Below are 16267 nucleotides of genomic sequence, written 5' to 3' on the forward strand. Positions count from 1 at the left end.
TTTTAATGAAAGCCCGTATGTCTTACAAGAAGGTCTGTAGTCCTCTTTGGTACTGGCGCCGAGGTTAGAACAGAAGAGCCATACTCTTTACATTCTATATCCATTACAGAAACAAGTTTTACTTCTTAGGATATGCAGGAAAATTGGGAGGGGTGGGGTGATGGGGTCAGAAAAAGAGCATGAGCGATGAAAATAATAAACTGGGGAAATTAACTTTTTTCTCAACGACAACACGTTCAATTGAATCGTTGGAGATTACAACATACGAAAACATCTGTGGTAAAATAAAATAATAATTTTCTTCAGACGATTTTCCGCAAGTCAGATGTTTTCCGTGGGTCCGCTAGCACGTACGTGTGTGTGTGTGTTTTGTGTCAGTAGTTCGGTCTGCTGCTGCAGTTGTGTACATGCGCCACTGGGCGAGTCTCCGCTGTGGCCCAGTCTCTGTCTTTTCTCTCGGAATAGGAGGAGAGAGAAAGGGTTTGGGAGAAGGCCGCCATTATTGGGAGCTTAAAACCTCTCAAGTCAAAGGAACGTATCTGAAAAAACAAGACGAGGGGCATGCGATTTCCGGCGACAGAGAACCGATTTGCAAATAACAGAAAAAACACTGAAACACAGGATCCTACTGCATTTTGAGGGACAACAAAGGAAAAATTACTAACTCAAAACACAACGTGGTGAACCCTGACGAAGACACTGAAACTGGCCATTTTTACGCCCCCTCTTCTTTAAAATATGATTTCCTCGTGAAAGAGCTCTTGAGGTGCACAGGGTGGTTTTGTTGTTGCTGCTCTAACGCCCAAGGGGATCGACTAAGGAAAGGAAAACGTCAAAGTTCCCAAAATAAAATGGATAGCCTGTGATCCTGCTCCTTGGACGAAGCGAGCAAAGCGAACCGCGATTTCTGTGGCGAGTCTTCTCCGATTAATCTATCGGACCGGCGGTCCAGGCGCAGAGGAGCGCGGAGAGGACAGCAGACAGGAATGCGATGGTATGTACTGCTCGGGGTCTGCTTACAGGAGGGAGGCGAGCCGGAGCAGAGCGAAAATCTGGCTTTTCAGTCGGCGCTGCGTGCGTCTGTGGTTCGGCGAGGAGCTTGGGAAATGAAATTGTGTTAAAAAGTGGTGAAATGCGCGAGATTGAATCGGTCTGCGTGTTCGTTTGCTTGAGCAGGCCAGCGCAGCGAGCGCAGAGCTGGAGGCTGGGTGTCTGGCTGATGTTGAAATGCTTTTTATTCACGAGAAATTGCTTTTGTTATGTCGCTGATGTCGATTCTGACATATCTGATTCTGTGAGGGTGGACGGGCTCCCTGCATTGAAAACAACCGAACAGCTGCGTGACACTTTTTGCTAATTTAGCGATGTCTATTTTCATACATTTGTAGTCTGTTTGGGCAATTTGAGCTAGAAAATGGGCTGCGTCTCACTCTGCTACGGAAGGGTCTCTTTTCTAACGTAGCTTGTGCTGCGGCAGGGACTGTTTTAAATAAATATTTGCATTCAATGCACACCACTGGATACAAAGGGCATTTGTGGACGTTTTACGGAGTGAGAACGGTACGGAGCAGGCCCTGGGTGCCGGGGCAGGCAGTACGCGTTGAAATCGGATTTATTGTCGTTATTCTGCATGACAAGGGGGGTTGGATGTAATGTGTTTCATCATCTTTACCGAACCCTCTCCCCTCCCCTTTCTGCGAGAGTTTCCCTCTAGTAAAAGTAAAAGGGCTGTTTGTTGTTGCCGTTACGGCTCCGGCAGTCCCCAGCGAGTTTGTCAGCGGAACCGCTGCGGCGGTCCAGGGCGACACAGCGACACAATGAAAGTGTCTGAAAATGACTTGAAGCCCCCCCCCCCGGCGAGGACAGAGGCGAAGGTGGGGGTGTCGCCTCCCGTGCTGAGGCTCAGGAAATGCCCCGCGCGCCGGGGGCGGAGGGCAGGGCGCGAGGCATGGTCCCCAGAAATCCAAGACGCGCTCGCGCTCGACCTTTTGACCAGAACCGCAGCGCGCGGATTGGGATCCCCGAAAAAAAATGACGCGGGGGGCCGTGGGTCGGCAGGGTCCGAGCAGCCCGGGGCTGGAAACGGGGGAGAAATGGAATCTGCCCGATCGCGCCACAGGCCCGGCGTGTTTGCTTAAGCAGAAAAGTTTCTGGCGTTTCTGAGCTTTGTAGCCGAGAAAGGGGAGGGGGGAATCCGCCCCTTGGTTCTGCTTTAAACACGAGTGGCGTTGTTTCGCGGAACGTTGCAAACGCCTGGCTTTCCCGGCGTCTTGTGGCAATACTGTAGCAAGCGCCGCCGGTCGATGGCTACACGTCAGGCTCCTCTGTGGAGCTCGCCTGCTCGGCGACGCGCGTAAAAGCGGAGACATTGCCCTGTTTTTTATGGGGTGTTATCCGCAGCGTGACCACTCCTCAAAATGTCTAGAGCTGTTATTTACAGTAGGGGACGGTGTTTGGCGTTGTGGCTGCTTGGGCGGACGCTGTTGCCCCGAGAGGACACCGGTCAATCGCATGTTCGGGCATGTCGGCCCGGCTCAGCCGCCGCCGTCCAGCCTGGGTCCGCTTTCCGTGGCTCCCCCGTCTCCTGAGCAAACAGGAACAAGGAGGAAAGAGCGATTCCCGAGAAGCGCTGTTGAAACGTTTCTGCCACGATTGTTTTATCTCGTGGAAAGGGTGTGGGCATGCACACAGTCACCGAGGTGTGACCTATAAGCTTCTTGATATACGTTTTACTTCAGTCCGGAGATCTGTCACTCCTAATCCAACTTTGTGCATCGCACAAATTCAAGAAATTAACTCGGGCAAACGGCAAGTGAGCATTCCCCGCGTTTATACAGCGCTGTTCATGCCAGAGGATCCCCAGCAGTTCAGCCAGAGCAGAGGAGCCACCCACACACCCCTGGCGTGTGACCTGCACCCCCACTCTCGCAGGTCGGGGGGGGGGCTGCGGGGGTCACCACCCCCACCCCTACGCACCGTGACACGGGATCTTTAAGGACCAGATAGTCGGGACCTTAGTGTAACACGTTGCCCGCAGGATGGAGCCGTGAAGGGAGTTAGGATCTGTACGTCTTTAGCATTTCCTCCTGCCGTCATGAAAGACCCGAGCCTGTGCGGTGAGTGAATGCCTCCAGAGTCGCACCCGTGTTCGCTGCAGCGCAAGCGGGTCTGGGGCTCTGGCTCGAGGGTCTGGAGGGGGCGTGTGGGTCTCCATCTCGCAGGTGGAAGACGCTGCAGTCCAGCACTCGCAGGGCTCGCTGGCAGTCTGACCTAGTTCTGCTTTTCTGTCGGCTTGCGAAGTTGCAGTGTAGAGACAAAGAGCCAATCTCCCAGGTTCCCCGCGCAGGGCGGTTTCCTGAAAGTTTATCCCACAGTGGCAGAGAAGTAGAGGCTTTGTGTTGCGGACGAAGAGATTGTGGGGACGGGCTGTCAGCAGAGGCCAGCTGCAGATGATGGCGTGGAAATGGACAAACATCTTTCTTTAAAATCTGACAAATTTTAGAATTTGCCTCCATCTGCTCCATAAGTGGTCATCAGCAGGATCAATATCGCGGAGAGGCTGCGATCCGGCGGGAGTGGAGGCCGGGGCAGTGGTGCAGGCCGCGGTGTGACTGATGAAGCTGTCCGTGCTCAGCTCAGCACTCTCCGCGGCTCCCGGCACACCCGCGCGGTCCGATGGAAGCGTGCTGCTCTCGAGGAGGGGAGCAGGCTGGGCTTTGAGTCTGGGTGCTGGCGGTCAGAGGGTCGGGGTGCCGGGGGATCAGAGTGCTGGCGGTCAGAGGGTCGGGGTGCCGGGGGATCAGAGTGCTGGCGGTCAGAGGGTCGGGGTGCCGGGGGATCAGAGTGCTGGCGGTCAGAGGGTCGGGGTGCCGGGGGATCAGAGTGCTGGCGGTCAGAGGGTCGGGGTGCCGGGGGATCAGAGTGCTGGCGGTCAGAGGGTCGGGGTGCTGGGAGATGGGAGTGCTGGGGGTTCGGAGAGTCGGAGCGAGTCCTGGTGCTGGACATGTCGCCTGGAGCAGCACTGTTCAGCGGAGCAGCAGACGGGGGCTCTGGGAGTTGTGAGGAAGGGTGATGCTGCCTGTGATCTCTGTCACTGGGGCCTTGTCATTTCTCACAGACATCCGAGCTGGGCTCACGGCTCAGCCACCTGAGCTGCTGAGGGCTTAACATTGGCAACAGAAGATCATGATTGATATCCATAATTATTTTACATCTAACTAATGTCCCATCAGAGCCATCCCTGGAGTGTGACTGTTGTAACAGACTCCATCACTGTCTTCTGTCTGCACAAGCGTGGCCGAGACCTGCCCTGTCCATGCAGGCGTGGCTGAGACCTGTCCCGACTCCCAGCAGCGGCTCCCTGACGCTGAAGGCCAGGCAGCAACTGGCTGATGTTGGCCAGCTTGTCTGCAGGGCTGGACTGAAAGGGGTCTAGGAGATGTAACATCTCAACCTAGCTTGTAGGTACATCCAGAAGAATAGTGCAGTTATTCCTGTTGCACACCTGTTTTCACTACATGTAGAACACAGATGGATAGACATACAAAAATGCAGGCTTGAAACATGCAGTTGCAGACATTATAATGAAGGTGTTTTCACACATCTGTTTTAACATCAGAATTTGCTTGCAGTGGATTTTTAAATGTGAAAGTGGGCTTATACCTGAATGGCGGATGAATGTCGACTGGTATGCAGGCCTATTTTATTTTTAAATAAATAGGGGAGCTCGGTGAAGCACTGTGTAGGAGAGCCTCTAATTGCAGTTGCAGGCGACGCTGACAGTCGGCTCGTGGCGTGGTGAACAGCCACATGGGAACCGGAGCAGCCAGAGTTCAGCGCAGGTCACCGCCAGCTCGTCCTGGGAGGGGTGAGGGTTGTGATATAGATTTCTGTGCCGTCCCAGAGGGATTGTCTGGGAGGAGGCATGGCTGTGTACAGTGCTCATCACAGGGTGTTGTGACAAGCCTGCGTTCGCTAAGGCGAGGAAGTGACTGCAGCAGGCGTCTGGGGAGCCAAGATTTCTGTTCCTACAGCCTTGTTTCACACAGGATTGGAAATCCTGCTTCCTGACGCAGCACAGCCTGTAGGCGTGGAGGCTCTGGGTGTTTGTCTCCTCCTGAGTGACTCTGTGCGTGTTTGTTAACACTAGCAGGCAGCCCAGCACGAGCTCTGGTGGGCCAGTGGGTCCGGCTCTCCTTGTGAGCTGCAGGAGTCAGGCTGTTAATAACTGAGATGCAGTGAAAGCCCGCAGACATGGCGCCCCCTTCAGGACCAGGGCTGCCACCTCCTGAACTTGCTTGGTGGGTTCTGACCGTTGGATCTCTGTGTCAGTGTCCCGGTGTCTGAGGCCAGGCGGTTGATCCGCAGTGGCAGACTGCAGTACGGAGGTTTAGGCTCAGCGCTCAGTATCAGGGCTCAGCCCTGTATCCTGAGAATCTCCCACCTGTAGCCGAGCTCCACTCCCGCAGTCCTGTCTCGCTGTGCTGGGGGCCAGGCGCTGCTTTGCTTCCATTTAGCTCCTTACCACCAGACGGGCTGGTGGGCTGAACGACTTCCTCTCGCCTGTCGGTCCCCCAGCCGGGCTGTGTGCTGCGCTGGCAGGCCTGACCCCTCTTGCCTCTGTCCTGAGGGCTTGTGTGTGAGTCTGCAGCTCGTACGCTCCTGGGCCTCGTGCTGCTGGGCGCTGAGTGTGGTACTTCACTCCGATCAGCACCAGGCAGAGTGGGACCTGCGCAGCCGGGTTGCAGTGAAATTTGTATGATATCATATCGGACTGCTCGGCAGTGGAGTGACGTGATTACAGTGGTGCAGCAGCCACTGGTGTGTTCAGGAGAGTGAACATTCACAGCCCGGTCATCTCTCTGTCACATTTCTAACTGTCACTGTGGGAAATCAAGCAGCACCAAAACAACTGGGAATAGTTTTGGTAACAAAACACTTAAGGAACAAATTTTCTGTTGCTGGTTCTCTGCAGGCTAAAATCCTGTCCTCTCTGTGTCCTGGCACCTGTCCTGGTGTGGCAGGAGTCCTGAGTCCTTCTTGAGGAATCCCTGCCAGGGCTCTGAGTGGTCAGGCTGTCAGGCAGGGGCTTTTATAGGTCAGGACATGCAGCTCCTGCGCAGCTCCAGTGCAGCCCTTGTGCAACCCCTGCTGCTTGAGCTGCTGCTTCCTGAGAGTCCAGACAGCCTTGGCCTGGGCTTCATCAGCTGTTCTCTTGAATTCCTGTGCAGAGTGCGAGTAACATTAATGTTGCCTTCTTTTCTGTTTTGTCTGTTCAGTTTCTGCAATAGGCTGGCTGTTGGTAAAGCCTGGAATGGATCAAAGTGCTGTGCAGCGGGAGTCTGATTGCCGTGTGGCAGCGATGAGATTTGAAACCGCTGATGCTCAGCAGCGCCCCCTTCCTCCTGGGGTGAGCGGGGTGTCTGGATAATGTACTGCAGTTCCAGCCACCTGTGCGTGGGTGTATAAATGTGCTTCCTCTCAGACTGCTCTGGGCTGTGATTATCATACATCGTCGCGTCTCCTCCTCTGGGTTCTGTCTCGTCTCCGGGTGGCTGTTTGTCGTATTTGTCCTAAAGCGGGAGCAGCCGCCTGCAGGGCCACCCAGCGTTGCGGAGAGTCGAGCTGTGTTCACGCGCAGCACCCTGCTGGGCCGAGCCGACTGCCCTGAGAGCGAGGGGGCGAGAGGCTTCCCTGCGCTGTGGTGGGCGCCGTTGTGGTCTTGTGGAAAGAGAAAAACCTTGGGACAACGTTCGTGCAAGTGTGGGGTGTGCACTGACCTTCTGTCCCAGCAGCCCCTGGGCCAGAGAGCACCAAGCACTGCCAGCGGAGAGTGAGATGTGTTCCTGACAGTCGTTACTGGAGAACCTGCACGCTTCCATAGGATTTATGCTTTGTATTGCAGTGCAGAGAGGAATCCAGCCCAGATCTTGGGAATATTCCACTTTCGCTTTGGATCAGATCGAAGCTTCGGCCCTGCGACCCAGTTCCAGTCCAGTCAGGACACAGCCGCCTGTCTGGATCAAACACTTTGACAGCCGTCTTGGCTGCACTGTTCCCCTGTGATGAGGAGAGTCTGCTCTTCTGGGTTAAATACATGTGTGTGCTGCTGAGCACCAGGACCGTGTCCAGCTCCTGTGATGTTAAAGGCACTGCTGTGAATCGGGTCTTTTATTCATTGTGTCAGCCTGGCGGCTGTGTGGACCTCCTGCAGGTTTCGCTCCCTTTCTTTCCTGGCCCTGGCTAGACTCCTGCTGCAGAGCAGCTCTTTCAGCCACACGCCAAGAGTTGTGGGAGTGTGGAGCAGCCACGCTGCCCATGCCGGTGTCTTGTTAAACCTGAGTCTGCAGCGGGGGAGCCTGGGAGGGTCTCGCAGTGCAGTGGAGCTCTCCTTGGCCTCCCTCTGAGGGAGGAGGTGTCCTGCAGGTCTGAGTGCTTCCATGTGCGCGAGTGGCTGCTCCCTGTGTGCTGGAGAAAGGGCCGCCCAGGCGCAGGGATTGTGCAACACGGCCGGAGGAGGAGGGGAGAGGGAGCCCAGCAGAGCAGCCCTGCCTTTCCAGTGACACTTAGTCAGGGGGATCTGACGGAGGGGGGTGGCGGGATAGGGTGGCGGGAGGTGGGATGGGGCGGCGGAATGGGGCGGCAGGAGGCGGGATGAGGTGGCGAGAGGCAGGATGAGCCAGCAGGAGGCGGGATGAGGAGGCGGGATGAGGCGGCGGGAGGCAGCTGTGCAGCTCTGCTCTGCAGGGTGAAGCCCAGGATTTCAAGCCCCTCTCTGGAGGCCGGTGCTTGTCGAGTGTGGTTGTGCTGCTGTACGTTATCTGGGGAGAAAACGACATTCCTGGTTAAGTTGTTTGAAAACGAATGATGTGTGTTGGCGGAAGATTATCTTCTGAAGGAATGTCGAGCCAGCAGCGCGAGCCCTGTTGAAGATTGCCTATTCACCTGTGCCCTGTCAGTCCACAGTGCTTTAGAAAAAACCTTCATTTTAAGGTCAAGTGGAGGCTTGTGAAAGTATGGTTTGAATTTGTTTCTTGATTAGTGGGGGGTCTCAGTGTGGTTTATTTCTGGTCTGGATACAGGGCTGAAGACTGGCTGCCTGTGACTGGACAATTCAAGCCTTATTTATGGACGTTATCCCAAAACAGGCACAACTGATCACGGCGCCTGTGAGTACAGTAGTAGTTTCCATAGAGCAGGAGTGTAAATTAGAAGTGCTCTTCTAACTTTGCAGATCACAGAAGAACATGTAAAAAGCACAATGCCTTCACATGCATCTGAAACAAGTGTCATGCTGGTTCAGAAACAAAACGGTGATGTGCTTGTTCATGATCTCAGAGAGAGAATCTACTATTACCTGAATCTCCTGCCTTGTTCTGATGCTGGAGGAGCCTCCTCCCCCCAGCCTGTGGAGAACTGGAAGATTGAGAGCACGGTACTGGCCCAGTTCTGTCCTGCGGGGATGAGAGAGGGTGGCGCGATGCGTTCTTTCAGCTGGTACTGATAAAGTGAGACTAGTGTTTTCACATGCTTTGAAACTTGACTGTCTGCACAAAGAGACTCATTTTAGTGTCATGACCAATGTGCTAGATCATATACCATTATTCTTCCTGTTTGTTTCCCCTAAATCGAGCATGAGTGGTTTATATAAACCTGCCAGCAGCCAGATTTGCGATGTGGCACACAAGTGTCCCGTGTGAGTAGTGAGGGCCAGTAAATCAAACCTCCTGCCATGCGAGGAGGCTGGTGCTCAGCTCAGGCGCCTTCTGCCTAGGCTTTTTCAGCTACACAGTGGCAGTATCGGGAAGAGCCGATCCAATATAGTCCTCCTCAGCAGCCCACAGCCCCATGTTTGATGACCTTACAACAGTAGTTATTGTATTGGATGTCTGTTTAGGCTATTAATTGATTTATTTTTCTGAGACATATGGTGTAATTTTATAGCGTGTTCTTGCTGAGCTCCTCAGCTGTGCGGAGAGAGTCCTTCCCTCCAGAGTGAATGCGAGGAAGTGGGGTGGTGGGGGTGTGGCTCCACACTTTGCCAGTGGGTTTCCTGTGCATTGTGTGCCATTAATTGGCTTCCCCCTGTGTGGGCACAGGCCTTTCCACCAGCTGTTTGTGCCAGGTGATTAGGCGGCATGAACAAGCGGGCAGCAGAGCGGAGGAAAGCTCACCCAGGGGGATGCTGGGACCAGGGCCCCTCTTCTTTGGGCTGCAAGCAGTCTAATGAGTCAGTAATCCTGTCGGGCGCTGTCTCGGACGATCCTACAGCAAGAGCTTGGACAAGCACTTCAAGAAGTTTGCTCCAGGCTCACAGGACCCTGAACGTAGATTTGATCCGTTTTCCTTAAACATGAAGATGAAGAGTGAGACCTGATTCTAAAGAATAATAACTCTCGGGTTATTCTTAGTCCTTCTTTTTCCTACTCAATAACCAGCAGCTCCTAATTGTGTTTCACAACCAGTGTCTTTGCTCAAGCGTATTAAAAGTGCTGGGTGTCGTGTGACCTGGAAGTCTGTGTTGCATTGCTGATCTCTGAACTGTCCTCCATTCTCTGAGCTGAGCTCTTGTCGCTGGTAGCCTCACTGGCTGCCTGTAAACACGCCCTTTAGCCTGAAGCAAAGGATCATGGGTGGTGTAGTTTTTCATTATCTCTAAGAGAGAATCTACCATTACCTGAATTTCCTCTATCACAGTGAATCATAATGATAGATCTGTTAAGAAGTGCCAGGCATGGATTATTTCATATTATTTGTTGACTGGGTTTTGCTAGTATGACTGCTCACTGTCAGTGAAAAAGTAATTTAGAAGATCCTAAACTCTGCACACTCTCAGGGCTCAAGGGGGATCATGTGTTCACTGGACCAGACCAAGTGAGCAGAAAACGTTTCTACATCAGTATTGCCTCAAGTGGTGTCTCAGTGTGGTTTTCACTTGAGCATCGAGGAAGCCCTCAAGCACTGATGATCACACACGGGTTTGCATGACAGGTCTTGATTCTCAGATTTCCCTGTTACATTTTCGCTGACAGCTGTTACAGAACTTTGCCACAATTTTCAGATTATTCAATTATTTAAATATTATTTTTAAATAGATTTCTTTATATTTTGAAAAATGAGTGGTTCAATGAGTTAGCCGTCTATACGACCTTGAGTCATCTTGACAGGGAGAAAATGCATAAGATACATCACCAAGCTCAAAACAGAGCACACCCAAACTCAGCACTGAGGCGGGGGGAGGGATTGGGCCAACATCTGTGCCATTGTGCTGGGAATACTCCTCTTACTACAGCAGTTCTCTGAATGAGACAATCTTGGCCTTGTTCTGTTGGCTTCTGTCTGTGAAGTTTTTGATAGTGTCCACACCAAAGTCCACATTTCTTAGCATTATCTAACTTCTGCTCATGGTGATGCTGCTTGCATGATGGAGAAACGACACAGATGGGCGAAAGCTTGAGTGGGCAGACTCTCCCTGTGGTGTTGCTGGCTGGCTTGTCCAGTGGTTCAGTGCCCATTGGAAACTGGCCTGTTTGATCTCCTCTTTAGAGCACTTGGGTAGAGGAAGACATTGCCCTGCTAATGCATGCTATCATTATACAAGATGAGCAAACAGATCTTCACTGCCTCCTCCAGGTCATTATAGTATCATACGGAGTTTCGAAGGACTTTCTAGAAATGACCGGCCTCCCTGCAGATGAATGCTTGATCCAGCCTATTGTAAGAGGTACAGTCTGCTGTGCCTCTGCAGCAGCACCACACATCCAGCAGCAGTGCGAGTCCAAGGACTGTGCAGAGACCTGCTGAGTGCGTTAATATGCTCCTCGCGCCAGAAAAGAAAAAGGAAAAACATCTTTTCAGCAGGTTAACCGATAATACTGTCTTTTGCATGGAGGTTTAAGCCACGTTAAGCCTCTTAATTAGGCATAATCTACAGGCCCCAGACTGAGGTGTAACTAATGATGTTCACAGAAAATCCCATTTCAGTATAAAATTGGAAAAGATGGACGATGGCTGTTGGCATGCTTTTCTTAAAAATACAGGACAGCAGGACGGTAGAATTCAAGGCTGGAATTGAGCAAGAATATCTCATTTCTTTCGGACACTCCGAGCTTGTGAGTGGGCTTCAGGAATGAGTCAGATGAAGGTGTGTCGTGATTGTGTTTGAGCTCCAGCCTGCAGGGTCTGCAGTGTCTTCTGGGGGTCCTCTCAATTCCTGGCATCAGGAGCTGGGCAGAATATTAGGAACCCCCAGACAAAACTGCAATTCTGTGCATGGGTAATGTAGATTGAGAGACTCCCTTCACTGGCCAGAGCCCAGCACTGGTGGAACGTGCTCTTCAGTCCCAAACCTTATTTTTTCTTCATTCAGCCTCAGCTTGGGCTTCTCCCGTCAAAACAAACAGGGATGAGGTGGAACCTGGAGGTTTTCTGAATATTGTGCCCATCCAGCTGTCAGACTCGTGTGGCTGCTGTCAGAGTGGGAAACTGGGAGTGTCAGTGTTGCAGCTCAGACTCCTGCGTCCAGGGGGACAAATTCCTGCTGCACAGCAGTTTGATCCATTTCCGTTTTTCTGATCTTTAGGCTCCTGTACAAATTGTACTGATGAAGGAGAGATGCAAGTGCTGTCAGTCTAATCTGTGCAAGATGGCTGAGACGGTGCTGGTTTGCTCCCGAGCTGGGTTGTGGTACAGGCTGGAGAGGGCGGCTGTGTGGTGGAGACCTCTTCCCAGGCCTGAGCTCTCCCTGGGACTCTCCCTCAGGAAGGCTGTGCCAGGAAAGGACTGCTTAGGAATGCTGATCTCATCCGAACCGTGTGAGAGCTCGTGGCTTTCTGGGCGGAGAGGGGAATCAGGCGTTAACCCCCTTTCTCCTGGAGTGCCTGGGTGTCCCCTGAGGACTTTCCTCTTCTCTTCATGACGCTCAGGCCCCCAGCTGTTCGCTGGAGTGTGCAGAGTCGGAGGGAGTTCTGGTTATGGCCACCACAGTGGTCCTCACTCCACTCTCCCACCGACACTCACAGGTCTGTACAGCCAGGCAGCCCAGAGAGGTCCCCTGTGCAGACTGCAGCTGTGCAGTCCCCCAGTTCCCCGGTCCCCGACTCCCTCAGTCCTCCAGTACCTCGCCTCCTCACTGCCTCTGTCCTGATCTGCCACGAGCAGGGGGCTGTTCCTGCAGTGGGGTCGCACTCTTCCTGTCCCTTCACAGCAGCAACCCTGTTCCCACACAGCGAACCCCTTGTTGTGCAGAGGCGCACCGGAGGCTCGGTGGGGGGCTCAGAAACTGGGGACGCGGCTCTCTGGCTGGTGACCTCTGCGTGCTGTGAGGCCGACCGTGGCGCGCAGGGAGGCTCGGAAGAAAGGAATTCATGGAATTTTCCTGCAGGATCAAGGTAGAAGTTCATACATTGTCATTTTTTCTTGTCATCTTTTTGGATTTCAACAAAGTCCCCTGTGAGGGTGGATTGTGCTGTAGTTTGTCCTGCTCTGTAAGTGGGTCTTCTCTGCTGCTCGAGCTGCTGCGCCGAGTGGGAAAACTGGGTGTCCAGGAGTCAGAGTGAGAGTGAGCACTTCTCTAGTCCGGCCTTTCCTGACCCCTGTTTTCTGCTCCGTCTTCCTCTCCTGGTCTGCTGTGTCCTCTCAATCACGCTTATGTAATACACATTCTGTTTTCCGAGGCCAGATTTGCACAGCTCTGTTGAAAAGATCATTTTTTATCACGCACTCTAGATGCACTGCTGCATTTAGAAGCTTGTTAAAGTCCCTCAGGCTAGTCACCCGTTTCTTTAATCAGCACAACTTTACAGCCGCTCGTTATTTCCCCATAATGCACGGCAGTACTTTTGATCTCGGGGCTTTTTGTAGTTGTGTTTGTTGTTGGCTTCCAGCGCTCTGGAGGGGCGAGAGCTGCGGTCCTGATGTGGGAGGTGATCATTACACATCATCCGAGCTTCTTCTCTGTGTCACTGCTGTGTGGCTACGAGACCTGACTCTGCAAGCCTGCATGTGTGACACAGGATCAGGGACGCATGAAGAAGGGTGACAGAGGAGGCGAGTCATCCGGCACATCTGGGCCATTCGGTAGTTAGTAGTTGATCCAAGGAACTCATCCAGCCGTGCTTGAACAGGCCGTTTATAGATCTCAGAATCCTGAAAGGCAGGAACAGAACCGCCGAGCTGACTGCCTCAGTCTCGGCAGCAAGACTAGGACCTGGGACAGCAGGCGGCACTCGGCTGAGAAACAGCTGACAGCCCTTTACACCAAGAGTCACAGGGGTCTGGACAGAAAGCAGACGAGTCAGCTGGAGCAGAATCTCCGTGATCCCTTCAGAAATAAGAGGATGAGCCTGTTGGATCGAGTAAGCTGCTAATAACCCCACAGGCACTGCAGGCCAGATAAGAACATAAGAAAGATTAGAAATCAGAGGAACTCTTCAAGCCCATTTAGCCTTTTTGATAGTTAGTACTTCATTGATCCCAGGATCTCATCCAGCTGTTTCTTGAAAGAAACTAAGATTTTGGCTTCATGAACATGGCCGGACAGCTTGTTCCATACTCCCACAACCCTTTGTGTAAAGAAGTGTCTCCAGCTTTTGGTTTTAAATGATCTTCCTGTCCTGTGGTTTGTGTTTCGCTGCCCATTCACAAGAAGTCTGGTGGGTTGGTTGTCAGTGACTTTTCAGATTTTAAATGTTTGGATCAGGTCCCTTTGTAGTCTTCCTTTGCTCAAACACAAAGAGATTCAGTTCTTTCGGCCTGTCGGTGTAGGGTGGGACATGTCTTTGAGCCTAGGAAACTACTGATCACTGTTTGGCACCAATTACTGAGCAGCAGCTGAGGTAGCTCCCAGCAAGCTCCTGGCCATGCTGCCTTGTGTGCGCTGTGCTTCAGTGTTGGGGTGCAGTCTGTCCCCCTTCTGTGTGCGGTCCAGGGCTGAGGCACACTGCCGTTCCAGTGGGGAGTTCCAAGTTAAAGTTTGTCTTTGTGACAGTATGACTAAGCGTGTTATGTGTCTGTGTGGATGGAGAGGCTGGTCCGAGATGGCCTGTTCGCGTGTTTAGACACAAACTCGCGCTCCCTGACTCACTTGCCCTGTGGGATCAGCTTTCCTGTGCAGATAGACGGGCGTCAGTTTGCAGTGACACGAGGTCAAAGGGATTGCAGTTAAACAGTGTAACTCATGCAGGGGTGTGCAAGTTCTGAAAGCAGGAGCTGGGCCCTTATGCAAAGAGTGGTGGGTGTCTGTAACAAGCTGCCCAGCCAAACTCCTAGAATCTTCGAGGAAATTTCTGTGTTCACTAAATGACCTACCAAACCAGCTCAATAGCCTGTCTGAGGTCACTGTTCAGCGTGGAGCTGTTGGAATGCAGTTCAGGCAGGTAGGGTGTGTGCTGGAGGCTGTGCAAGAGGAATAGATTCAAGCACGTATTCCAGTGCAGGGGAGGGGCAGAGGAATCTAACCGGTTATTTCTTCATTCCTCTAAATGATCCTTCATTTGGAGTTTCGGCTGTTCTCAGTTGTCCCTCCTCCCCCAGGAGCGCGGAGGAGCGGGGAGACTCTGCCCACTTTCCGCCGCTGTGGTTTGTGAGGCTGAATCGAAACTGGATGTGGTCAACCAGCCATTCCCCGCCAGGGCTGCTCGGGCGCGCTCACCTTTCTCCACGCGCGTCTGCAAACTTGTGATCTGGGTTTCTCAGTGTGGCTGAGGGGCTCAGTCCCTGGACCGTGCTGAGTGGCAGAAGGCCACCTGTGTAATTCATCAGTAGCTTGTCGATCACGCGATCAGTGGGCTCCCCCAAAAACCGGTCCTCTCGGGGCCTCCAGGGCCTCAGCAGCTAACCTGGCCTTGAATTGAGGTGAGCTTGAACCATCAGGAGTGCTGAGTGTCCCCCTGAGCACGGACAGCAGAGCGAGAGCACCCCGAGATCCCGTGGCCCTCGCCACGCCTGTGACGCACAGGCCGGGACAGCTGAGAAAGAGCGCCTGTAGCCCGTCGCAGAGGAGCGATGTCGAGAGCTGTGGGAGTGGTGGGCGTGTTCGATGCAGGTCTTCTGCGTGTGTGTCAGGGTGCTGAGCAGTGCCGGCTTTTAGCATTATTGCTGATTCTGCACAGTAGTGCAGCTCTGCGCTCCGAGATGAGACTGTGCCACTGTGCTGCACTGCACCAGCTCTCCCAGGGCCAGCAGAGTGCCTCTTTCCCCTTGTGCCTTGAACAGGTTCTGGAACTGTATGAAGCCTCTGAGGGCAGCACAGTGCTGGAGCCTGAGCTCTCCTGACGCTGGCCTCTGTTAGGCAGCAGGTCAGGTCCCAGCTTTTCTCATTCCCAGTAATACTGAGGTTAATGAAGGTCTGGGGTTAGGTGGCAGGTCTTTACGAAGGGTTACAGTGTCCTGTGCTGGGCGCGCTTGTGTGTAAGCAGGAAACACGCTGCGCACACACGAGTGGAAGCACAGAGCACAGAGCACAGAGCACAGAGCACAGAGCACAGAGCACAGAGCACAGAGCACAGAGCACAGAGCACAGAGCACAGAGCCAGCCAGGGTCGGGAGGGAGGCTGGGTTGTGGGGCTCGGAGAGGCGTCGGTCTCGAAAGCCATGTGGCAGAGTAGCTTGTTTGGTGGTGGGTCGGAGCACAGCGCCGCTGTAGCGCAGAGGAGAGTGCCTGCCTGGTGTCGGAGTGTGGCTGGACAATGATCCCCGTTAGAGGAACTGCCTTGTGCTGCAGTGGGGGTGACACACTGATGTCTGTGCTGCAGAGGAGGACCACACACACACACCACAACACACCACAACACACCACAACACACCACAACACACCACAACACACCACAACACACCACAACACACCACAACACACCACACACCGCTGCATGAGGGGCAGATTCTCTTCTGTGTCTGCAGTCTCTGCCCCAACTCTCTTTCTGGCCCCTGTGTTCAGCTGGAAGTTCAGATTTGGGGTTGAGATCGCTGAGTTCCTATTGTAATGTTGAAAGATTTGATTAGATCATCCAGGGATCCTCTTTTTCCTCTCTCCAAACTAAAATAACAGATCCACGTCAGCGTGTCCTACATTTCAGTTAGTGTTGAGGCTGCTCATTCTCTAGAGTGGTGCCTGGTATGCAGTGCTGCCTTTATGGACACAAAGCGAGAGGAGGCTGTTCTGCACAAGTTGCTTCTCTTCTGGTATCTTCATGTTCTGTGGACTCCTTCTGTACTTGAAAGCTTCCCACAGCACAGCGCAGCCTCTGCTTTCTGTCTCGAGTCCCAGGCC

At 53.1% G+C, this 16267-nt stretch overlaps 1 protein-coding gene across 1 annotated transcript in view; it reads left to right on the forward strand.

Annotated features, from left to right (window-relative positions):
- Positions 1–401: 401 nt before the first annotated feature.
- Positions 402–16267, forward strand: part of arhgap35a (Rho GTPase activating protein 35a) — a 53278-nt gene continuing 37412 nt past the window's right edge. Inside the window, exon 1 of the mRNA XM_088912280.1 lies at positions 402–994. The gene's annotated coding sequence lies outside the window, so the exon portion shown is untranslated. The remainder of the gene's footprint in view (positions 995–16267) is intronic.

Source organism: Atractosteus spatula, chromosome 3 (genome assembly GCF_055471065.1).
Source record: "Atractosteus spatula isolate fAtrSpa1 chromosome 3, fAtrSpa1.hap1, whole genome shotgun sequence".
Lineage (NCBI taxonomy): Eukaryota > Metazoa > Chordata > Actinopteri > Semionotiformes > Lepisosteidae > Atractosteus > Atractosteus spatula.